Genomic DNA, 25,571 nt, shown 5'->3' with positions numbered 1-25,571 from the left:
GCTGCCACGCGACGGGAGCCCGCACCGCTGCTGCTGCCACGCGACGGGAGCCCGCACCGCTGCTGCTGCCACGCGACGGGAGCCCGCACCGCTGCTGCTGCCACGCGACGGGAGCCCGCACCGCTGCTGCTGCCACGCGACGGGAGCCCGCACCGCTGCTGCCGCCGCGCGAGTCCCCCACCCCTGCTGCCGCCGCCGCGCGAGTCCCCCACACCCCTGCTGCCGCCGCCGCGCGAGTCCCCCACACCCCTGCTGCCGCCGCCGCGCGAGTCCCCCACACCCCTGCTGCCGCCGCGCGAGTCCCCCACCCCTGCTGCTGCCGCCGCCCGAGTCCCCCACCCCTGCTGCTGCCGCCGCCGCGCGAGTCCCCCACCCCTGCTGCCGCCGCCGCCCGAGTCCCCCACCCCTGCTGCCGCCGCCGCCGCCCGAGTCCCCCACCCCTGCTGCCGCCGCCGCCCGAGTCCCCCACCCCTGCTGCCGCCGCCGCCGCCCGAGTCCCCCACCCCTGCTGCCGCCGCCGCCCGAGTCCCCCACCCCTGCTGCCGCCGCCGCCGCCCGAGTCCCCCACCCCTGCTGCCGCCGCCGCCCGAGTCCCCCACCCCTGCTGCCGCCGCCGCCGCCCGAGTCCCCCACCCCTGCTGCCGCCGCCGCCCGAGTCCCCCACCCCTGCTGCCGCCGCCGCCGCCCGAGTCCCCCACCCCTGCTGCCGCCGCCCGAGTCCCCCACCCCTGCTGCCGCCGCCGCCGCCCGAGTCCCCCACCCCTGCTGCTGCTGCCGCCGCCGCCCGAGTCCCCCACCCCTGCTGCCGCGCGAGTCCCCCACCCCTGCTGCCGCCGCCGCGCGAGTCCCCCACCCCTGCTGCCGCCGCGCGAGTCCCCCACCCCTGCTGCCGCCGCGCGAGTCCCCCACCCCTGCTGCCGCCGCCGCCGCGCGAGTCCCCCACCCCTGCTGCCGCCGCCCGAGTCCCCCACCCCTGCTGCCGCCGCCCGAGTCCCCCACCCCTGCTGCTGCTGCCGCCGCGCGAGTCCCCCACACCCCTGCTGCTGCCGCCGCGCGAGTCCCCCACACCCCTGCTGCTGCCGCCGCCGCGCGAGTCCCCCACACCCCTGCTGCTGCTGCCGCCGCGCGAGTCCCCCACCCCTGCTGCTGCCGCCGCGCGAGTCCCCCACCCCTGCTGCTGCCGCCGCGCGAGTCCCCCACCCCTGCTGCTGCCGCCGCCGCGCGAGTCCCCCACACCCCTGCTGCTGCCGCCGCCGCGCGAGTCCCCCACACCCCTGCTGCTGCCGCCGCGCGAGTCCCCCACACCCCTGCTGCTGCCGCCGCGCGAGTCCCCCACCCCTGCTGCCGCCGCGCGAGTCCCCCACCCCTGCTGCCGCCGCGCGAGTCCCCCACCCCTGCTGCTGCCGCCGCGCGAGTCCCCCACCCCTGCTGCCGCCGCCGCGCGAGTCCCCCACCCCTGCTGCCGCTGCCGCCGCCGCGCGAGTCCCCCACCCCTGCTGCCGCTGCCGCCGCCGCGCGAGTCCCCCACCCCTGCTGCCGCCGCCACATGACAGGAGCCCACACCCCTGCTGCCTGTTTCACCAGCTCCATGTGTGAGAGAAGCCTGCACCGCTGCTGCCTCCATACGAGAGAAGCCTGCACCGCTGCTGCCTCCATACGAGAGAAGCCTGCACCGCTGCTGCCTCCATACGAGAGAAGCCTGCACCGCTGCTGCCTCCATACGAGAGAAGCCTGCACCGCTGCTGCCTCCATACGAGAGAAGCCTGCACCGCTGCTGCCTCCCCGTGAGAGAAGCCTGCACCGCTGCTGCCTCCCCGTGAGAGAAGCCTGCACCGCTGCTGCCTCCCCGTGAGAGAAGCCTGCACCGCTGCTGCCTCCCCGTGAGAGAAGCCTGCACCGCTGCTGCCTCCCCGTGAGAGAAGCCTGCACCGCTGCTGCCTCCCCGTGAGAGAAGCCTGCACCGCTGCTGCCTCCCCGTGAGAGAAGCCTGCACCGCTGCTGCCTCCCCGTGAGAGAAGCCTGCACCGCTGCTGCCTCCCCGTGAGAGAAGCCTGCACCGCTGCTGCCTCCAGGCGAGAGAAGCCTGCACCGCTGCTGCCTCCAGGCGAGAGAAGCCTGCACCGCTGCTGCCTCCAGGCGAGAGAAGCCTGCACCGCTGCTGCCTCCAGGCGAGAGAAGCCTGCACCGCTGCTGCCTCCAGGCGAGAGAAGCCTGCACCGCTGCTGCCTCCAGGCGAGAGAAGCCTGCACCGCTGCTGCCTCCAGGCGAGAGAAGCCTGCACCGCTGCTGCCTCCAGGCGAGAGAAGCCTGCACCGCTGCTGCCTCCAGGCGAGAGAAGCCTGCACCGCTGCTGCCTCCAGGCGAGAGAAGCCTGCACCGCTGCTGCCCAAGCCTGCACCGCTGCTGCCTCCAGGCGAGAGAAGCCTGCACCGCTGCTGCCTCCAGGCGAGAGAAGCCTACACCCCTGCTGCCTCCAGGCGAGAGAAGCCTGCACCCCTGCTGCCTCCATGTGAGAGAAGCCTGCACCCCTGCTGCCTCCATGTGAGAGAAGCATGCACTGCTGCTGCCTTCGTTTCACCAGCTCCATGTGCGAGAAGCCTGCACTGCTGCTGCCTCCATGTGAGAGAAGCCTGCACTGCTGCTGCCTCCATGTGAGAGAAGCATGCACTGCCTCCATGTGAGAGAAGCCTGCACCGCTGCTGCCTTCGTTTCACCAGCTCCATGGGAGAGAAGCATGCACTGCTGCTGCCTTCGTTTTACCAGCTTCATGGGAGAGAAGCCTGCACCGCTGCTGCCTCCATGCGAGAGAAGCCTGCACTGCTGTTGCCTCCGTTTCACCAGCTCCATGCGAGAGAAGCCTGCACCGCTGCTGCCTCCATGCGAGAGAAGCCTGCACCGCTGCTGCCTCCATGCGAGAGAAGCCTGCACCGCTGCTGCCTCCATGCGAGAGAAGCCTGCACCGCTGCTGCCTCCATGGGAGAGAAGCCTGCACCGCTGCTGCCTTCGTTTCACCAGCTCCATGGGAGAGAAGCCTGCACCTCTGCTGCCTCCATGCGAGAGAAGCACGCACCGCTGCTGCCTCCATGCGAGAGAAGCACGCACCGCTGCTGCCTCCATGCGAGAGAAGCACGCACCGCTGCTGCCTCCATGCGAGAGAAGCACGCACCGCTGCTGCCTCCATGCGAGAGAAGCACGCACCGCTGCTGCCTCCCCGCGAGAGAAGCCCGCACCGCTGCTGCCTCCCCGCGAGAGAAGCCCGCACCGCTGCTGCCTCCCCGCGAGAGAAGCCCGCACCGCTGCTGCCTCCCCGCGAGAGAAGCCCGCACCGCTGCTGCCTCCCCGCGAGAGAAGCCCGCACCGCTGCTGCCTCCCCGCGAGAGAAGCCCGCACCGCTGCTGCCTCCCCGCGAGAGAAGCCCGCACCGCTGCTGCCTCCCCGCGAGAGAAGCCTGCACTGGCTCGCCAGCTGCACGTGTGAGTGATATTACACAGCTCGGTGCTGAAGCGGTCTTGTGGAAGATGTAAGCTTGAACTTCTGCTCTGGCGCTGTACCTACTCAGTATGTGAGGGAAGCTTGCACTGCAGCTGTGTGCACTGCATGTTTTGCGAATGCAGGAAGTGCTCACTTCAATGACCTCTGCTGTACCTGTTGTATGGATATAAGAGAAGCTTGCACTGCCCGCGCCTGTGCTGTACCCAGCCTAGGTGTGCACCGAGCTTGCCTTTCCATCTCCAGTGCCGTATTTAGCAGTTTGCATGAGGAGAGGGTGCCCTGCTAGGGAAGCTTGCTCCTGCCCAAGAAGGATGATGCCCCCTTGCCTTAAATGCACATTGGCATGCTGTGGCAGACTGCGGTCAGTCAGAAACTCGGGTAAAGATGTGCAGTAAACAGGAAATTACAAATCTGCTTAGGACACTGGCACTTGTGGTGCACACCTTCGCCTCACCCACAGGCGTAAATACAGGTCTTGGTGTAGTACAGACTGTGCATGGTCAGCAGCTCTGCCCAGTCAGACGAAACCTCAGACAAACATGAAGGTCCCGCCCTGAGCTCATGCACCGTCTTCACAAGCAGAACGCAAAGCCAAGGCTTCATCACCGATAGCAGGACCCCGAGGGTGTGCATTAACCGCCTCCCACGGAGGCCTACTGGAGAAACAGTTGCACTTAAGAACTGACCAAGTAAAATGGAGTCAGTGAGCTAGTGCACGTGGGGTGCAACCAGGACTGTTGGCTTACTTCCCTATGGCTGCTGAGAGGAGTGACCTCTGGCCCCCTAAGATATGACAATCAGGACTGAACCAAAAAATTATCCTTGGCAAAAATTGTGACGTGCACTGCAGGATTTGGTAACAAGTGTGGTAAACCCATAATTTTGTTGAAAACAATTTCAGTGCCCCAGACTGTACAATAAGCTATTTCAGGGTGTGAGTGCGTGTAGGGAGATACGGCCTTGGCACTCAGTCACTCCAGTGGACATTGGTGAGTATGAAGACGTTGTAGTAACCCTTTAGCAATCCCTCAAGTGGTCCCTGGTGGGGCAGATGGTGCAGGGACTTTGAACAAGGTCGGACTAGCCTGTAGGGCAATCAGGCATGCCCGAAGGGCTGGTCTGACAGGCGAGTGTATGGACCATTTTTAGGGTTGAGCGCAAAGCGGTCTGTCCCTGGTGTAAACTCTATGGGCTTTTAACCATGTACACGTCACACCCACGAGTTTGGTTGGCTCGTGGGCTTGCCTTTTAAAATTTGCTTGACTTCAATAGTGAAAAGCATGCATACGTCATGCTTTTTCCAGGGTTTAGCCTGCCTCGATCGCACCAGCTAACTACTGAAAACATATGAGGTTCCATGTTTTCCGTATGGTTTCTGCACTATTTTTTCCTCTTTATTTCGCAGGCAGCGCGATCTTGCTGGGCAGTATTCGAGCACTTTGCATGACATAGACGCCGTTACATGGCTAGTTCCACTTTTGCCGGTTACAGAGATAATTGCACTTTTGCTGATACATTTCACTGTAAGCGAACTTCTGTTTCCTTTTGTGTGTTTGCTTTGCGCTCCTGGCAGCCATCGGCTCGCTTATGTGAATCTGTTTTACTTTTCAGTTTATGTGGCAAGAAAAGTCCGATTAGGAGTTTACAAAGCTAATAGCTGGCCTGTTTTATGGTCTGCTGGGCTGTTTTACAGTTGATTTCCATTGTATTAAAACAAACATTGCCTGCAGCAAGCTCAAATCCAGGCAGACTTTCATAGCTTACAAAATACTATTACAGTGTGTCTTTACAGGTTCAAAACGACCAGCTTTGCAAACATGGGGCACATTGTTATTTACGTAATTCACTAATGGGGGCAACATTCATTTTGGTGCCCTATTATTTGCCCGAGTCTGACCCCGACTATCAGGCCTGGCACCTGGGACCCCCCGCGCCATTTAGCAGACAGTCGTAGTCCAACAGAGAAAGCCACCTTGTGATAATGAGAGTCTACCAGACAGCACAATCTGTGTTGTTACAACAGACTTCCATGGGCTTACCAAGAATTTACAGGGGGCTTTAAAGCCCCCTACCGTTTGGGCCTTATGCTCACTCACTTGGCTTGCTGCTTATTCAGTGGCTTGCCTTGTCCATCTTGTGTGTTCCTTCCTTGTCCCATAACCTCTTTACTGGCGTCCTTTCAATACTCATGTTTAGGGAAGTACTTTTGTTTTAGTTGGAGGATTCATGATAGTGCTTGTGTTTTCCAGCTGTCTCCCTTGTGTGCTTCTCCCACTTCTTACTCAATGTTGCTCTCTCATATATCATTTTGCTTCTTTTCCTCCCCTCACGCTCTACGTTGCTCTCACCTTTGCACCTCTCCCTCCCCCCCACCATGTTGTTTCCTCTCGGTTTTGTGTCCGCGCACGCCTTGTTGCTACCTCCTTCCAGACCAGTGGCCTCCAAACTTTTTACTGCTGCGCCCCCAGTTGAAGAATAAAAATCATTGGGGCCCCCCCCAATTTTTTTTTTTTAAAGATGGCAATGTTTAAATATGTCTAGATGGATTTAAACATTGCAGTTAAGTACTGTTACCTTTTTAAAAATGCAATAACATGTTTTTGCTTAAAACAAAAACACTTGTGTGTGTAATGCTTCTTTTGACCAGAGCCTGGCACCCCCCCCCCCCCAGGAGGCCCAAAACCCAGTTTGAAGACCCCTGCTCTAGACCTTCTTGACACCCCCTCTAATTTCCACACCCACCCTTCCAGCCCTATATAATTTTTATTTTTTAAGTGTTTTGTTTCATTTCTAGGGCAGCCAGAAAATGATTGCCCATTTATTCAATTTATGAATAAAAGTGATACTAACCGTTCATACTTTTTTTTATCATTTCGGATTGGGGAAAAAAGGTGCCCGACTCTTACGCTTCCTTCTTTGTTGTCCTTCTGCCGATGACAGTGTCTGCAACCTTTTCTGTAACAAGAGCTACTTCTGTTTAATAGAAATCATCCTGAGCTACTAATATTATGAGAGTTGCAATAGAGACACCATTAGCGGAAACAATGATATTAGCGGTCGCAATATGCGAGATCACCAGCAGGGACCACCTGTATGGATGCCAGCCGCGACGCAGAACATGCGGAATCCTTCTACGCTGCTACTAGCGCCAAGGAAATAACATGAGTGAGACTACCCAGGGCTGCGAGATTTATCACTGAAATATCTGCTTATATATATTTTAGAAATGCAACCATGTTTCTTCAAGTATCAGCCTAGGGCTTCTAAAAATACACACATTTTCATTTCAAATACAAACTTTTCCATTTCAACATACATATATTAAGTAAACCAAGCAAAAGCTTCTAACTTAGTATCCTGCGCACAGGAGAAATACTCATAGGTAGTAATAGCTCGCGAGCTAGTATTTGGAGATCTGTGATGTGGTGCTCTGGTGTACCCCACCCTCGTCTGTGCGCATGCGCGTAACAGGTGCCGTCACATGGCCGGAATGCGTCACCGCGGGGCACGCGCTCTCCCATCACTTCCTCTCTGACCATCAGTCCCGGTGGTGTGACATGACTCACCCACAACAGGGCTGGTCTCTGGTATCAGAGGCGGGCCAGGGATGTATCACCCTCCAGGCACTCACCCGCAAGCTTTGGTATCTCTCTCTCACACACACACACACGCGTGCTACAATTATGTGGCTGCCCCTGTGGCTATGAGTGGCCGTCTCCCACCGCCATGTTTGTTTAGGGGATATTAAGGCTTTTGGGGCCGAATTGAATTTGGAGCCGTTGTTCGGAACAAGTCGAATTTATGATACAGTTTCTGCGCTTTCATGCCCTCTTTGGCCATACCACTGACAGTGACAGACAATGGTGTAAACTGTATATGTGATTACATCTAATGTTCAGGGATAGTGACTTGTTTTCAATATATTAATACTGCAACAGCTCACTAATATTACTTATGTGACTCCTCCCTCCCAGTTCTCAGATGTGAGGTCCCGATTTGAACTAAAAAAAATAAAAACCTTTTGGGTGGATGTTGTGTGAAACAAACACAAAGTTTCTCTGCAAAATGTCTGTAATAGACCCCCACATCAAAAATAAATTAAAGCAAACAGTATTTAAAACAATCTGTTTAAGAATTATTCAAGGTCATCAGGGCAAGACTCGACAGAAAAGAGCTGGCTCTATCAGGGGCCCATGAAAGGCTGAGACCCTGGCCAGAGCCCACTTTTCCAAGGCATTAAAACGTCTCCGTGCTCGTTTAATCATTGAGCCACTCATCCTTGCCTGCATCTAGAAGCCCCATTCACACTGAGCCAGTCCCAGGCTGTTTGAAGAGATGGCCCCCTGAGTCGATGGAGACACACTGAGCGCCTAGAAGGAGGTAAGTGCAGCAAAGGGAAACTTGATTGGCTTGTGAAATAAATACGAGGTGTTTTAGATAACGGGGTGCCCAGATGGAGAAAGCCTGTGTTTTTCAGTCTGTAGTTTGGTTGTGTCCTGGTTGCAGGACTGATCGAAGATGGTCAGCTTGTCTGCAACATATGGCGGCGCTGTTCCTGACGGCTTTCTATAACCTACTTACTTTCGGTAGCGCTCTTTCTGGTGGATCCATCCAACAGTAGATCCTTATTATTGACTGTTCCCAGGCGCTAGACTGATTTTTCAGTATAGTTCCCGCACGTTGATGGTGCCGTGTGGCTCAGCACCGACTCGCCTCCATCCGGAAATAACAGCCAGGGCTGCATATAGGGTCCACCCAAGCACGCCAATGCCGAACTGAAAAAATAATTCTTCATGCCTGTGGCAAACCTGTAATTTGGGACTTTTTTTTTTAGATGGAGAAGAGGACATTCCACAGAATCTGGGTTGGGGGGGGGGGGGTGATGAGGAATCTGCGGCGGGGGCCACAGGATAGAGAGTTACCGAAGGTAAGTACCTTGTCCTTCTGATGGATACTTCTAACCGCAGATCTCTCACTTTTAGAACAGAAACCAAACAAGTATCGCCCCCGATACTGCGTCAGGGGAATGACTCAGACCAAAAAGTCCTTCAGGACAAAACCACCAACATGCACCTCCTGTCGCACTCGGCTGCCAAGGCAAGAAAGCTTTGTAAACATGTGCACTGATGCCCACGTCGCAGCCTGACCGATAGAGAACAGGTACTCGACGGGCCGGAGCAGCGGTAGCAGTCTTGGCCCTGGTGGAATGGGCTCCAGTCCTTCTGGAGGCTGCTTCGTGTCCAGTGCATGGAAGATGTGAATGCAGACGACGGTCCACCTGGACAGTGCGAGCTTCTGCGCTGATTTAAGCTTTCTTTGCCTTGGAGGACCCCACAAAGAGCCGATCATCCACCCAATGGTCTCTGGTACCATTGATTTAAAAGATCGGTGCTTCTCTGGGCTCCAAACCATAGTCTCCCCTCAGTCGACCGGGAAGGTGGCCCAAAGAAAGTCAGATGTGTGATGGACCCTCCAACATCAAAAGAGTCGCGACCTTAGGTAGAAATGCTGCTTTGGTCTCAGCACTATTCCGTCCAGAAAGACGAACAGAGTTTAAAACTCACTCACACAACCCGCTAAAGAGTTTGTGATGAGAAACAGCATCTTACGGGTAAGGAGACAAAGCACAGCTGTGTATCAGCTCGACACGGGTTCAAATAAAAAGTGACAAAGAGTTTAGGAGGAGACGTGGTTAAATGATTACGATATGACGGGCATCTGAGGGACAGCTGGTTCGGTAAACACACAAAAGCCAACGAGAACCAGCCGACCACCTTTAACTATACCCTCTGCAATTCTGTGCTGGGCCACAAACCACCACACATCAGCCAGTGTGGCCTGCAACTGGTCCATATTACAGGTGCCACACCAAGCCACAAACTTGCCCCAGTCTCTGGGATAAACAGACTTTGTCGAAGGATGCCTGGCACGAGGATGAAATTCACTACTCTGCGTGGCAGCAGCTCTCTCTCCCTTTCACTCTCCATGCGTGAAGGAGTAGATTGGGTTGGAGTTGGTGCAAGATCCTCCTGAAGCCGCAGATGGATAGGTCAGACGCACATGCACAGACGTTCTGGGTACCACACTCTCCTCCACCAAACTAGAGCCACTAGGATTGCTTTGGCCCACTCATTTCTAATCTTCTTCAGAACTCTAGGTAGAAGAGTTAGCAGCAGGAAGGCATACAGGAGTCATGTGCTCCATCCTAGTCAGAATGCATCTCAGAGAGTGTGACCTGGGTAACTCCAGTGTACACAAGTGCTGACATTGCATGTTTTCAGAGGTGGCAAAGAGATTGAGCCAGGCGTCTCTGCATTGATGCAAGACGCCACTCACTACCTCCGGGTGCAACAGCCACTCACGAGCTACTAGGTGTTGCTGGATCAGTTCGTCCGCCCTGGAGTTTAAAGATCCTGCCATGTGGTGCACAACAGGGAAATCCACTGATGTCTACCCCGTCCCATTTGCTTTGTTGCAATATCACAATGCAGTGGTTTTGTCTGTGCAGACTTGAACCAGACTTCTCTGTTGGACGCCAGGAAAATGGCCCACAACTCCAGCCGGTTTATATGGAGACAGGTCACAGCCGGAGGACCGAGTCCTCTGACCTCCACCTCTCCCAGATAGCCTCCCTAACCCAGTAGTGATGCAGCCATCACCACCATCAGCACTGGGTGAGTCAGGGAGAGGGGTCTGCTGATGGTCCAACTATGGATGAGAAGCCAGCACTGTGGATCTTTTGCAGTGTGCTCCAACACCTGTGTGGGTAAGAGAGGCGTTCTTCATGCTGGGCCCACTAAAATGTCAGATCCCACTGCAAAGCCCATGTGTCATCTTGCATGGTTGACAAACTGGATGCAGGAGGCTAGGAGGCCAAGAAGCCTCAGAGCCATTCTCACCGAGACCCAGACAAACACTGAAATATCAGGACCTTAGCTTCAATTTCCTGGACTCGCCGATCTGGAGAGAAGGCCCGCTAAGTCAGGGTGTCCATAATGGCGCTGATGAAAGCGAACCTCTGTGTGACTTTGGCGAACTCAAAAAGCAAACACAATTTCCGGAGGTTTGCCCTCGCCTGGAGGTGGTCCACAACTCATTTTGGCGAGCACTCCTTTGACAGCCAGTTGTCGAGTTAGGGAAGTCAGGTATACCAGAGGTATGTACCGACCACTGCCATCACCTTCTTGAACACCCGAGAGTCAATGGTGAGGACGAACGGGTGCACCGCAAACTGGAAATGCTCCTGGGCTACCTTGAACGGCAGATAGTGCCTGGGGGTCTGTAGGATGGGAACATGGAAAAAGGCTGCTCCAGCCTCCTGGATCCAGGCCAGATCGGAGACGGGTGAGCATCTTGAATTTGTCCTTCCACAGGAAGAGATTAAGAGCCCAGAGATGTAAAATAGGGCGAAGGCCTTCGAGGTTTATTGGCACGTGGAAATAAGCTCCTCTGGGACTGCTGGCAAGATCTGTGCCCACAATGCTTGGGGGTACCCACCCAGCAAAGAGCTGGCATTGACTGACCAAACGGGGAGGCTGTCACATGAAAACATCCTATTTCTGAACGTCCCCGATCTTTGGGGGTTGCACGAGGGATGGGGGGGTAGTGTAGGGAAAGACATTGGATTAACCCTGCTATGGATGTCTGGTCTGCCAGGCTTTCAGGAGTAGAGTGATGCTCCAGAAAGACGGGGTCACCTTCACCCAGGGCTACTCCTTGATCCCCAATGCTCACTCCGTCAGTGACTGAACACTTACCTTTGTGCATTTGACAGCGCTTTCTAGCACCCTGAAGTGGTCATAACATGGTGTCTTAGCACTATATACACCTACACAAACGGCACAGATGCTTACTACTCCAGAGTGCGTACACGAGGGGGTGTAAGGGTCGGCCGGCGGGTGCAATGCAGCAGGGACGGTGTGGGCACCCCCAAAGCATGTAAGGAACCTGTTCCAAGCTTGACGTCCACTTAGGGTATTAAACAAAGCATGAAACCTAATACCTCCATGAGGGAAACAAATGTGCTGAGAGCGGGGGAGGGGGGGTGGGTAACATTCTGGGGCGAGGGACAGGTGTGTCTATAGAAAAGACATATGTTGCTGCTGCGCATCACTAACGGGGCTCAAATAGAACTTTGGGTTCCACTTCTAGAGGTCACCTGAGCCCTGACTGAGTACAGCGCCCTGCTCCGGGGCCCTCGCCTGGAGGGTCCCAGCGCCCCGCTCCTTGGCCCTCGCCTGGAGGGTGACAGCGCCCTGCTCCGGGGCCCTCGCCTGGAGGGTGACAGCGCCCTGCTCCGGGGCCCTCGCCTGGAGGGTGACAGCGCCCCGCTCCGGGGCCCTCGCCTGGAGGGTGACAGCGCCCTGCTCCGGGGCCCTCGCCTGGAGGGTCCCAGCGCCCCGCTCCTTGGCCCTCGCCTGGAGGGTCCCAGCGCCCCGCTCCGGGGCCCTCGCCTGGAGGGTGACAGCGCCCCGCTCCTTGGCCCTCGCCTGGAGGGTGACAGCGCCCTGCTCCGGGGCCCTCGCCTGGAGGGTGACAGCGCCCCGCTCCTTGGCCCTCGCCTGGAGGGTGACAGCGCCCTGCTCCGGGGCCCTCGCCTGGAGGGCGACAGCGCCCCGCTCCGGGGCCCTCGTCAGGAGGGTGACAGCGCCCCGCTCCGGGGCCCTCGTCAGGAGGGTGACAGCGCCCCGCTCCAGAGACCCCATCTGGTGTACAGCGCCCCGCTCCAGAGACCCCATCTGCTGTACAGCGCCCCGCTCCAGAGACCCCATCTGCTGTACAGCGCCCCGCTCCAGAGACCCCATCTGCTGTACAGCGCCCCGCTCCAGAGACCCCATCTGGTGTACAGCGCCCCGCTCCAGAGACCCCATCTGGTGTACAGCGCCCCGCTCCAGAGACCCCATCTGGTGTACAGCGCCCCGCTCCAGAGACCCCATCTGGTGTACAGCGCCCCGCTCCAGAGACCCCATCTGCTGTACAGCGCCCCGCTCCAGAGACCCCATCTGCTGTACAGCGCCCCGCTCCAGAGACCCCATCTGCTGTACAGCGCCCCGCTCCAGAGACCCCATCTGCTGTACAGCGCCCCGCTCCAGAGACCCCATCTGGTGTACAGCGCCCCGCTCCAGAGACCCCATCTGGTGTACAGCGCCCCGCTCCAGAGACCCCATCTGGTGTACAGCGCCCTGCTCCAGAGACCCCATCTGGTGTACAGCGCCCTGTCCTAAAGCCCTCCCCTAGAATATAGTGTTTGAAGCCCCGAGGTGGTGAGTGTCACGGGGGGCGGGGGCTACGCGTTCTCATTCCTGAGTAAGCACACGAGGCTGCATTCTTCAGTCCCAGGTTTGTGAACAGGACTCACTCGTGAGCAGACATGAGATGGGTGGGGTCTTGGACGTGACATGGCCTCTAGGCGCTGTATTCCGGGGAGGCGGACTGAGGCGCAGTGATTAGGGATTAAACACAGGCTGCAGAGTTGGGACATGGAAGGCTGGAGACCTGGCAGGCCCGGGGTGGTCAGAGCGCGCTGCCCGGCTCCCTTCGACCTCCTGAAACCCCCTTGACCCGGCCGACCTCTGAGCCAACAGGACCCGGAGTTCACAGCGCACTCCACGTGCTTTGTTTCTCGGCCTCCTCTTGCCCAGAGCTGGAGCTGCGGTGCCAAGTCTGACCCTTAACCAAACAGGAGCGGAATGTGCCCTCCTGAGCAGGGCGCTCCCTTCTGCGGGCATGGCCCTGGGGAGGCGGTGTGTGCCAAGGCCGCGTCCACAAACAACGCCCTTTAAAGACAACATGGGGGAGAAACCCCGGGCCGGGGGGGCTCTGAGCACACACGAGGCAACATGACCTCTGAGCCCTCCTCCATGCCAGGGATGTTTCAATGCCAGGGCACAGAGGGCTCTGGCCCCGTGCCCCATCCTTTCAGGAGCCCTGGTACAGCCAGCTCTGGTCTGTAGAGCTTGTACCCTGATGACCTTGAATAATTGTTAAATAGGTCGTTTTAAATACGGTTTCCTTGAATTTATTTTAATGTGGGCGAGGTGTGAATCTATTAAACATTTTGCAGAGAAACGTTGTATTTATGTTTCATGCAACATCCATAAAGTTTATTTTAGATCTACATGGTAACCAAATATGAGAGACGGGAGGGGGTCAAAGAGATTATTTGCAGTGATAGTGAGCTGCTGCTGTTACAATATTAAAAACACAGGTCCCTGTTGCTGGAAATGAGGTTTAAACACATTTAGAGTTTGTACAGTATACCTGCGACCCGTCAGTGACCCGGCCAAAGAGGGCAGGAAAGACCTGAAACTGGATTATAAATTCAAAGCTGTTCCAAACAGGGCCACCTAAGTTAGGTTTGGCCCAGGCCCCCAAAATCTTCAAGACGTCCCTGCTCCAGGCCTTGGTCCCCCTTGCGGATATCACCAAAGCCCGCGATGGCATCTCGCAAGCACCTGCTTACCCCATAAGGTACCAGGGTCCTGATTCTGCCCCATCCCTGCCGACATGAGCCCACACGGCTGCCCTTCAAGGTCTCATCTCCGAGCCTTCCTCCCGCCCCAACAAACAGGAATGTCTCAACAGTGTGCCAAGAAAAACAACCTGAACAAACACAAGAGCAACTCAGAATGTCCACGTGAACCTGGGTATAATTATCACAAAACATGTCCATGTGAAACTCATTTTCAATCAATTTAAATATAGCAGAAAAATCTTGCTACTGGTTAATTCATACAACAACTTCTTAAATGAAGACGAAAAACATGGTCTAGAATCTTTCAAAAAAAGCTCCTTTGAATCCAGTGGACTTCAGAATTAAGAAAAATACAGCGTCCCACTGTGGGAGGATGCCGCAGTCTACCCAGCGCCTATAGTAGGGTGAGAAACGCACCATCCTGGGTCAGACAGTGGCACCAATATTCCACATCCAGCCGAGGCTTCGATAATTCCAACCTTTCACCAGTCCCCGGCTCACTTTTTCTCCTGATGAGACCCTAGTATCCAGCATGAGGGTCAAAACGCCATCAACACGTTAATCTGACAAGACCTCTCCGGCTAGGTTTTGAATTATCAATCAATGTATTGACAAGCATCCTTTATAACTTAATAAGAGGCTGTCTTCGTGAGATGCACCAAGGATCACAGAACTATGAGCGATTTCTTTATTGCTTTATGGTGTGGTGTCTCTTTTCTCACTTAGGGATCACTTGTTCCAAATATCACTCTTTGTTTATTTTCCTAAAGTATGATTATAAAAATTATTCATCATTATTTGCTGATGTAGATTCCAAAACATTAAAAACTCGTTTTTCACGTGTTGGTCCTGGATTCAGAGCACTTTTTTGAAGATTCTACACAGATGATTTGCATCTTTATTTAAGAAGTTGTTGTATGAGTTTATCAGTAGCAACATTTTTCTGCTATAATATGTAAGTTGATTGGAAAGGAGTTTCATGTGGATATTTGTTTTGTGATCAGCACAGAAACCTGGCACTACAGGGGGGACCACAAGGTCAAAGCATGGCAGTCCCAAGCTGCTAACCTGCCACACAGAGAAAGACAAAGATAGCGCCCAGAAGCAAGGCCTCCAGGCGCGCACCCCTCTCACATGTGCATTACTTTAGGAGTTTACAGACCTCAGCTTTCTGAGAGCTGCAGCTGAGCAGAGACTGGGCTCTGTGAGAGGTTAATCCTCCCTGGGAGGGTCCCTGGGCACCGCTGTCCCTACCACGGGGCTGACGTCACTTTAAACCACGTAGAAAAGCAGCGTGGCACCTTTTCTGAAGGGCCTCTTTTTGAGGGTCAGAAAGGGGGGGGCACATCCCACAGGTGAAACAGATCGTGGGCCTTTTATTCTGCCAATTTGGCTTTCTTCCCATGTTTTATCCATCTTTATACCATGACCGTGCGTTTAAACAATGTCTTCAGTTTATACTAACTCGAAAGCAATAGAATATGTTCTTTCTGCTGCTGAGAACAATGTCTTCGTTTGATGTGCATTTAAGCCCAGAAAGGTTTCTGTGCATAATATAGGTGCGGCGTCCTGCTCAGAAACATCCATAATCCTTTATCCAAATGATATAAATGACTCAGTTATATTTACATCCCTAGGAGGCGTCCGACTGCCACGTCACGGCGCATGGTCGCATCAACAAAAAGTAGAAAAAGATGTAATCCCCAATGCCCCACTGCGGTTCGCCAAGATCAGGCCTATGGGCTGTGCCAATTGTTCTCTATGTCACCGAATATCCCCTCCTGGACAAGTGTCACCAGGGAAGGGCCCACCCCCGGGGGCTTCTGGGTAACAGCAGCAGGGGTGCCTGGGGGTGCACCTGGTAAGGGATGGAAACCAGATGCCCAACATAGGCCAGGCGCGAACCGGGCGGTCTGTGGGATGGCACCTGTGGGGCGAGAGGTGGGGGCGGCGGGTCAGGTAGCAGACAGGGTGTGGCAGAGAGGGACAGGAAGTGACATCACTGCCTCCCCCCTCCCAAGTCCCGATCCTTCAGCCCTGCTAAGACTTCTTTATCCCCCGCCCAGTCCATTTCTTTCACACCCCCACCCCATCATACCCAGGGAGTGGCCCGAGTGGTGCACAGGGATGACGCGAGTGAGGGTACCACCCACAGGTTAGGGTGACCAGATTTTGAGGTGCAAAAACCGGGACAGGTCAGACATAAAATGAGTAACAACTTTACACTCACTTTTATATCTGGCCTGTCCGTTTAAAAAAAACAAAAAACAAAAAAAAACTGTAAACTTTGCACTTGTATAGCGCACTACTCACCCGTTCGGGTCTCAAGGCGCTGTACTCACACCGCTATGGAACCCCTCCTGGCTTTTCCCTGTGAGGTGCCCACTCCTGGGCACCCCCAGGGTGAAGACAGGCCTCCAAGCGCTGCCGAAGCGGGACTTGAACCCTGGTCTGGAGGCAGATCTCTGCTTCAGGGTCTGCCCTCTAACCATTGTGCCACACTTCTCCACTACTTTGCGTAGCTTTGTGAATATGTGCCTATACATGTGTGTGTGTGTGTATATATATATATATATATATAATAAAAAACACACACGCATACTTACACACATTTACAACACTACATAGATAAAATCACCTATGACTTAACCTCCCACCCTGCACCCCCAACCCCTCCCCACCCACCTCACTCTGCTCCCCACTCCGTCTCTCTGCTGGGAGCAGACAGGGGACTGTGTTGCCTGACAGTAACAGATAAAATACTTTCATTATTTCATACTTTGTGGGCGTCTTTCACTTATGCTTCCCTAGATGATCTGACCTTTGTCCCAAAAACTGGGACATTTATTTAATAAACTGACCTTTGTCCCAAAAACAGGGACACCGGGACTGTCCTCTAAAACCGGGACTGTCCAGGGAAATCCAGGACGTCTGGTCACCCTACCCACAGGTGCCACGGGCCGCCACCGAGCTCAGTCCGTGTGTTGTGGGCCCCAACGAAAGGAAGGAACAGGGCCCCCGACTGCTGTCAGAAGTTTACAATACAGTAATAATCAGGGTTCGGAGAGGCCCCTGGGCCCGGGTGCCACTGCACCCTCCGCACTGGGCCAGTAGCACAGCCCATATGTTATGGGCCCCAAGGAAATGAAGGAACAGGGCCCCTGACTGCTGTTAAAATTAAACAATACAGTAACACCTTTTTCATTGGCTCCCTCTGGGCCCGGTGCCACTGCACCTGCCGCACCACTACAACATACGTCCTTGCACTGGGCCTCGAAATTCAAACTCTCTCTGAACCCCACACATATGAAACATCCACAGCGCTTAGAAGCTGCGCCATTTTGTATTAACACATTTATTTCACCCGATGTTTCATAAACAATAAAAACACAAAAATGAACTTCAAGTGGACAGAATGTGTTTAAGAGTGACAAACGTCATACTTTAAATTATAATGAGCTCAAGTTTCTGTACCGTCCATGTTCCAGTAAAGATCACAAGGCCCATTCCAGACCATCTCCGTGAGGACTACAGACGACCATTAACACCCTCGCCCCCACCAGTCACAGCCAAAGACAATGTTTGCACATAGCGCCAAGAAGCCAGGTAACCGTGCTAAACAAACATTTAGTGGCACTGTGTGCTAGGAGTGTGACTGTGGGAGCTGCTAGGCTGGTGCGAGAGAGGTGGGTGGGTGGTGTGCAGGTGCCTCAGGGACGTGTGGCTGCTGGGAGGGAGTGGACACGTGTGCCTGAGCAGACTGTGCGTGTGATAAAGTCAGTGCTCGAAGTGGGGACTGTGACGCTGTGCACAAAGGGGCGGAGCGAGTGAGAATGGGGGCGGGATCAAAGGTGGCTAAAAAAAATCAAAATGTTATGAATTTTGTTTTTTTCTCCTTCAGGTAACTAAATATAAAAGAAGGCACAGATTAAATGAAAAATAAATGCAAGTTAACCAGTGGGAAATGCACTATGGTACATTATGAAATGAGTATTATTAGACATCTATGTATGTTTAGTGCAACGAGGTCGCAGGCTGTGACAGAAAGCACTATGAATATATAAGTCACTATTTCAAACTTACATTACACAGAAAAAAAGAAAGGCTGATGCAAAACGTTTTAAGATAAGTGCTTCAAATATATAGATTTTTACGGACACCCAGACTTTACATAGCTGAATGTGTAATTACTATTTTTACAAAGCGCACTTCACCCCTCAGCTGGTGCCCCCTTGCAGTGCCACTCAGAGCACCCGGGCCGCCAGGCAGCGTCAGGCGAGTCTACCAATGAAAGCGAACAGCGCCCCAGCCCCCTCTACACCTGTGGGTGGACGGGCGTGTGCATTCACACTTCCTCCAGGCAGCAGCTCCCCGCAGGAAGGCTTGTTTAGCTGCCTGCGTCCCTGGGGTCCACAGGCCTCACAGTTCAGGTGAAGCGTGTCAGCTCTCTGAATGAACTGTCCCTGGACAGCTGTCTTTAAAAAGCAAAGGCAAGGGAGCTGTTTTCTTAAATTAAAACAAGTATGGGCGCGTCCTGTCCCCAGACACCCCCCCTTCAACCTGAGGGGTCAGATGAGTGCTGGAGAAGGAGGCCCGGCACACCCCTGACTCCCAGTAAAAGAGGAGCGTGCCTGGGGGTGAGGGAAGGGTTCACTGGTTCTAATATGGGGATCCCATGGAATCTGGGGCACCTCACGTGGGCGCTCTGGAGCAGGCATTTGAGGGGACCAGGGGCACGAGGAGGAGAGCACGAAAGGGGCAGAAGGGCTGGGGCACAAGGAGGGCTGAAGGGCACAAGGTTGAGGGCTATGGGGCACGGGCACGAGGAGGGAGGGCTGAGGGGGCACAGTGAAGAGGGCCGAGGGACACAAGGAATAGGGCACAAGATGGGCAGGGGTACGAGGAAGAGGGCACGAGATGGGCAGGGGTACGAGGAAGAGGGCACGAGATGGGCAGGGGTACGAGGAAGAGGGCACGAGAGGGACAGGGGCACGAGGAAGAGGGCACGAGAGGGACAGGGGCACGAGGAGGAGATGACAGGGGCACAAGGAGTAGATGAGAGGGACAGGGGCACAAGGAGGAGACGAGAGGGGCAAGGGGCACGAGAGGGGTACAAGGAGGAGAGTAAGAGAGAGGGGCTGAAGAGGGCAAGAGTGGGGCGGGCACGAGGAGGAGGGCTGAGGGGCATAAGGAGGAGTGTAAGAGAGAAGCAGAAGGAGGGCACGGGTACAAGGAGGAGGGCTGAGGGGTGGGGAGGAAGACTGAGGGGCACAGAAGAGGAGGGGCAGAGGCGGAGACGACGAGAGGGGCAAGGGGCACAAAAGGGGTACAAGGAGGAGAGTAAGAGTGGGCAGAAGAGGGCACGAGTGGGGCGGGGCACGAGGAGGACGGCTGAGGGGCACAAGGAGGGCACGAGGAGGGCTGAAGGGCAGGGGCACGAGGAGAAGGGCTGAGGGACACAGAAGAGGAGGGCTGAGGGGCTCAAGGAGGAAGGCACGAGAAGGGCAGGGGCACAAGGCAGAGGGCAAAATAGGGTCAGGGACACGAAGAGGAGAGTACGAGAAGGGCACACGAAGGCGAGTACGAGAGGGGCAGAAGGTGGGCACGAGGAAGGCTGAGGGGCAGACGAGAGGGAGGCTTGGGGGGCAGAGGAGAGCTGAGGAGCACACGATGAGACACTTCTGTTGCTTGCTGCGCCAGGCTGGGCTGGGAGAGGCTCTTACCTGCAGTTCCCTCCTCCTGGCCCCGCTCTCTGCACAGGATCCCTCCACTCCGGGACTCCACGAGTTGTAGAGTGTGGCCGCGCCCTGCTGAGCTCTCTCCCCCGGCTGCCCTCAGACTCACCGGTGCTCTTGAGTCTCCAGGGCTCTCTCTCCTCCCGCTCTCCGCCTGTTGCTCCCAGGATCACCGCCCACTCTCCATCCCACAATGCACCGTGCCAGACGGGAGCCCACGGACCCTCCTCCTCCTCTGCTGGGACAGCCCATCCTGCCCTCCGGCAGGAGGATGGGGGGAGAGCTGTGCTGCCCTCTGCTGGCTGCGGAGGGGACTGCAGGGCATCACCGGCTGCACCTGTCCAGGTGTGAGCAAGGAAGCCCCGCCCCCTCCTTCAGACACAGGACACAGGCCTCGTCGTGCCAGGGGACACACTGTGGTGCACCTGACCAGGTGTGAACAGGCAAGCCCCGCCCCCTCCTTCAGACACAGGACACAGGCCTCGTCGTGCCAGGGGACACACTGTGGTACACCTGACCAGGTGTGAACAGACAAGCCCCGCCCCCTCCTTCAGACACAGGACACAGGCCTCGTCGTGCCAGGGGACACACTGTGGTGCACCTGACCAGGTGTGAACAGGCAAGCCCCGCCCCTCCTTCAGACACAGGACACAGGCCTCGTCGTGCCAGGGGACACACTGTGGTGCACCTGACCAGGTGTGAACAGGCAAGCCCCGCCCCTCCTTCAGACACAGGACACAGGCCTCGTCGTGCCAGGGGACACACTGTGGTGCACCTGACCAGGTGTGAACAGGCAAGCCCCGCCCCACCCTAGTGCACAGACACACAACTCCTGCACAGAGACAACACAAACTGGCACACACTAGTGCAGACACACAACTCCTGTACAGAGACAACACAACCGGGCACACCCTGATGCACAGACACACAACTCCTGCACAGAGACAACACAAACTGGCACACACTGGTGCACAGACACACAACTCCTGCACAGAGACAACACAAACGGGCACACACTAGTGCACAGACACACAACTCCTGCAGAGAGACAACACAAACGGGCACACACTAGTGCACAGACACACAACTCCTGCACAGAGACAACACAAACGGGCACACCCTAGTGCACAGACACACAACTCCTCCAAAGAGACAACACAAACGGGCACACACTGGTGCACAGACAAACAACTCCTGCACAGAGACAACACAAACGGGCACACCCTAGTGCACAGACACACAACTCCTCCAAAGAGACAGTACCAAACACTTTATTGGCGAGACCAGTAAGACAAGCGCTGTATAAACAGAAGAAAAATTATGTTTATTTAGATTTGTGTTGTCTTTTCAACTAAAACTATACATTGACTCCATTAATTAAAACACAACAGATCATCTTTATAGCAATTAACTACCGACCAAGGCCGATCGTCCTCCCTAAAAGTGCAGATTTAGCAAAAGACTTTTATGTCGTGTGGCGACCCAGGGTCATAGTCTCAAAGGAACGTTTTTAAAATCACGAGGATCAGCTAAAAACATTGGACAACCCCTCTGTGCGAACGCGAACATATACATTTAAAAATAGCTGTAAAATTAATTGTTTTTAAACTACGTCTGTAACTTACTCCATATACACCCAGTGACGGTGTTTTACTTCTATAACTCACTCCATATACACCCAGTGACTGTGTTTTATCTCTATAACTCACTCCATACAAACCCAGTGACGGTGTTTTACCTCTATAACTCACTCCATATAAACCCAGTGACGGTGTTTTATCTCTATAACTCACTCCATACAAACCCAGTGACGGTGTTTTACCTCTATAACTCACTCCATATAAACCCAGTGACGGTGTTTTATCTCTATAACTCACTCCATATAAACCCAGTGACGGTGTTTTACCTCTATAACTCACTCCATATACACCCAGTGACGGTGTTTCACCTCTATAACTCACTCCATATAAACCCAGTGACGGTGTTTTACCTCTATAAGTCACTCCATATACACCCAGTGACGGTGTTTTACTTCTATAACTCACTCCATATACACCCAGTGACGGTGTTTCACCTCTATAACTCACTCCATATACACCCAGTGACGGTGTTTTACCTCTATAACTCACTCCATATACACCCAGTGACGGTGTTTCACCTCTATAACTCACTCCAGATAAACCCAGTGACGGTGTTTTACCTCTATAACTCACTCCATATACACCCAGTGACGGTGTTTCACCTCTCTAACTCACTCCATATACACCCAGTGATGGTGCTTTACCTCTGTAACTCACTCCATATTCTCCCAGTGACGGTGTTTTAGCGCTACAACTCACTCCATATACACCCAGTGATGATGTTTTACCTCTGTAACTCACTCCATATAAAGCCAGTGACGGTGCTTTACCTCTGTATCTCACTCCATATACACCCAGTGACGGTGTTTTACCCCTGTAACTCACTCCAAATACACCCAGTGACGGTGTTTTACCTCTGTAACTCACTGACGGTGTTTTACCTCTACCACTCCGCTCCATATAAACCCAGTGACTGTGTTTTACCTCTATAACTCACTCCATATAAACCCAGTGACTGTGTTTTACCTCTATAACTCACTCCATATAAACCCAGTGACGGTGTTTTACCTCTATAACTCACTCCATAGACACCCACTGACGGTGTTTTACCTCTATAACTCCGCTCCATATACACCCAGTGACGGTGCTTTACCTCTATAACTCACTCCAGATAAACCCAGTGACGGTGTTTTAATTCTATAACTCCTCTCTATATTTACCCACTGACGGTGCTTTACCTCTATAACTCACTCCAGATAAACCCAGTGTCTGTGTTTTACCTCTATAACTCACTCCATATACACACAGTGACTGTGTTTTACCTCTATAACTCACTCCATATACACCCACTGACGGTGCTTTACCTCTATAACTCACTCTAGATAAACCCGGTGACAGTGTTTTACTTCTATAACTCCTCTCTATATTTACCCACTGACGGTGCTTTACCTCTATAACTCACTCCAGATAAACCCAGTGTCTGTGTTTTACCTCTATAACTCACTCCATATACACCCAGTGACTGTGTTTTCTATAACTCACTCCATATACACCCACTGACGGTGCTTTACCTCTATAACTCACTCTAGATATACCCAGTGACTGTGTTTTACTTATATAACTCCTCTCTATATTTACCCACTGACGGAGTTTTACCTCTATAACTCTGCTCCATATGAAGCCAATGGCGTAGAGGAGAGTGGTGTGGAGTGGCGAACAGTAGAGTAGAGTGTCCTAGAGTCGAGTGGCATAGAGTGCCGTTGTGGAGTGCGGCATACAGTGGACTGTCCTAAAGTCGAGTGGCACATAGTGCAGTTTTGCAGTGTGGCATAGAGTCGAGTGGCATAGAGTGCTTTTGTGGAGTGCGGCATACAGTGGAGTGGCGTAGAGTCGAGTGGCATAGAGTGCCGTTGTAGAGTGTGGCATACAGTGGAGTGGCGTAGAGTCGAGCGGCATAGAGTGCCGTTGTGGAGTGTGGCATACAGTGGAGTGGCGTAGAGTCGAGTGGCATAGAGTGCAGTTGTGCAGTGCGGCATACAGTGGAGTGGCGTAGAGTCGAGTGGCATAGAGTGCAGTTGTGCAGTGCGGCATACAGTGGAGTGGCATAGAGTCGAGTGGCGTAGAGTGCCGTTATGGAGTGCGGCATACAGTGGAGCAGCGTAGAGTCGAGTGGCTTAGAGTGCCGTTGTGGAGTGTGGCATACAGTGGAGTGCCCTAGAGTCGAGTAGCATAGAGTGCCGTTTGGAGTGCGGCATACACTGGAGTGGCGTACAGTTGAGTGGCATAGAGTGCCGCTGGGGAGTGCGGCATACAGTGGAGTGGCGTAGAGTTGAGTGGCGTAGAGTGCAGTTATTCAGTGCGACATACAGTGGAGTGGCGTAGAGTCGAGTGGCATAGAGTGCCGCTGTGCAGTGCAGCATACAGTGGAGTGGCGTAGAGTTGAGTGAACTGGTGTAGAGTGCTTTAGCACAAAGTGTTGCAAAGTACAGTGGCGCAGAGTGCAGCAGGCGTACATTATAGCGTGGAAAAATGCAGTGCTGTAGCTGAAAGTGTTGCACAGCAAAGTGCAGTCTCATAAAGTGCAGCAGTGCAGAGTGGAGTGGTGCTGAGTAGAGTGACGTAGAGTAGAGTGGGTACAGTGCAGTGGTGCGGAGTAGAGTAGAGTGGCATTGACAGCAGTGGCATAGAGTGGTACAGAGTAGAGTATAGTGCGGTACAGTACAGTGGTACAGAGTATAGTGCAGTACAGTGTGGTGGAGTAGAGTGGAGTGATGCAGAGTAGAGTGGAGTGCAGTGCAGTGGCACAGAGTACAGTTTTCCAGAGTAGAGTGGCGTACAGTGGTACAGAGTATAGTGCAGTACAGTGCAGTGGAGTAGAGTGGAGTGATGCAGAGTAGAGTGCAGTGACGTACAGTGCATTGGAATAGCATGCAGTAGTGAAGAGTACAGTGATGTACAGTTCAGTAATGGAGAGTGGTGCAAAGTAGAGTGGATTGAAGTGCAGTGGCATAGAGTACAGTTTTGCAGAGTCGAGTGTTATAGAGTGCAGTGGTGTTGAATGGTGCAGAGTGCAGTGGTCTAGAGTGCATTGGGTGAGAGTGCACTAGTGTAGAGCGCAGTGGCATAGAGTGCAGTGGCGTAGAGTAGAGTGGTGCAGAGTAGAGTGCAGTGGTGTAGAGTGACATACAGTTGCGTGGAGTAAAGTAGAGTGGACTGGTGTAGAGTGCAGTGGCATAGAGTGCAGTGGCGTAGAGTAGAGTGGTGCAGAGTAGAGTGCAGTGGTGTAGAGTGACATACAGTTGCGTGGAGTAGAGTAAAGTAGAGTGGACTGGTGTAGAGTGCAGTGGCATAGAGTGCAGTGGTGTAGAGTAGAGTGGTGCAGAGCAGAGTGCAGTGATGTACAGTGGCATACAGTTGTGTGGAGTAGAGTAAAGTAGAGTGGACTGGTGTAGAGTGCAGTGGCATAGAGAGCAGTGGCGTACAGTAGAGTGGCGCAGAGTAGAGTGCAGTGGTGTAGAGTGATGTACAGTTGAGTGGAGTAGAGTAAAGTGGAGTGGACTGGTGTAGAGTGCAGTGGCATAGAGAGCAGTGGCGTACAGTAGAGTGGCGCAGAGTAGAGTGCAGTGGTGTAGAGTGATGTACAGTTGAGTGGAGTAGAGTAAAGTGGAGTGGACTGGTGTAGAGTGCAGTGGCATAGAGAGCAGTGGCGTACAGTAGAGTAAAGTACTTGCCATTTTATTTTATTCTGTAAACTTTACTCAGTTCCCAGGAAATCCTTCCTATTACCCATTCTGTGTAACTTGCACACTTCTTCCTACAAAGACGAATTGACTGGCATCCAAAGCCTCTCATCCAAACAAATGTGCATTTCTATTCTTAGTTTTATTAAATCTGCTATCACTATTAGAAACCGATATGAACTGGTAATGTGACCATTTATTAAGAGAAACTAGGCAGTGTCTTATTACTATATTGTCCTATTATTATATATGTTTTTATAAGTATTTATTATCTTATACTCTTTTAGTAAGCTTGGGCGGTAAACTTAGATTTAATAGATTTGCTTTTGACGTATGCAATAAGTACTGTATTTTATGATGACTTTTATGTATGCATGTGCACTTTTATGGCAAATCGCCGAATAAAGTTATTTTGACTGACTGACTGACAGTAGAGTGGCGCAGAGTAGAGTGCAGTGGTGTAGAGTGATGTACAGTTGAGTGGAGTAGAGTAAAGTGGAGTGGACTGGTGTAGAGTGCAGTGGCATAGAGAGCAGTGGCGTACAGTAGA

The 25,571-nt window shown here is 53.8% G+C and overlaps 1 protein-coding gene across 3 annotated transcripts in view; it reads right to left on the bottom strand.

Annotated features, from left to right (window-relative positions):
- PLXNB3 (plexin B3) overlaps positions 1-19,912 on the bottom strand; it is a 255,741-nt gene extending 235,829 nt beyond the window's left edge. Inside the window, exon 1 of one of the 3 annotated variants that reach the window (XM_069209417.1) lies at positions 19,811-19,912. The gene's annotated coding sequence lies outside the window, so the exon portion shown is untranslated. Of the gene's footprint in view, positions 1-19,689 lie in introns of all 3 variants that reach the window. The other 2 variants (XM_069209416.1, XM_069209419.1) reach the window with 2 other exon arrangements.
- Positions 19,913-25,571: the final 5,659 nt, after the last annotated feature.

Source organism: Pleurodeles waltl, chromosome 10 (genome assembly GCF_031143425.1).
Source record: "Pleurodeles waltl isolate 20211129_DDA chromosome 10, aPleWal1.hap1.20221129, whole genome shotgun sequence".
Classification (NCBI taxonomy): domain Eukaryota; kingdom Metazoa; phylum Chordata; class Amphibia; order Caudata; family Salamandridae; genus Pleurodeles; species Pleurodeles waltl.
The sequence above is the reverse complement of the archived record's forward strand: the minus strand, read 5'-3'. Positions and strand labels throughout refer to the sequence as shown.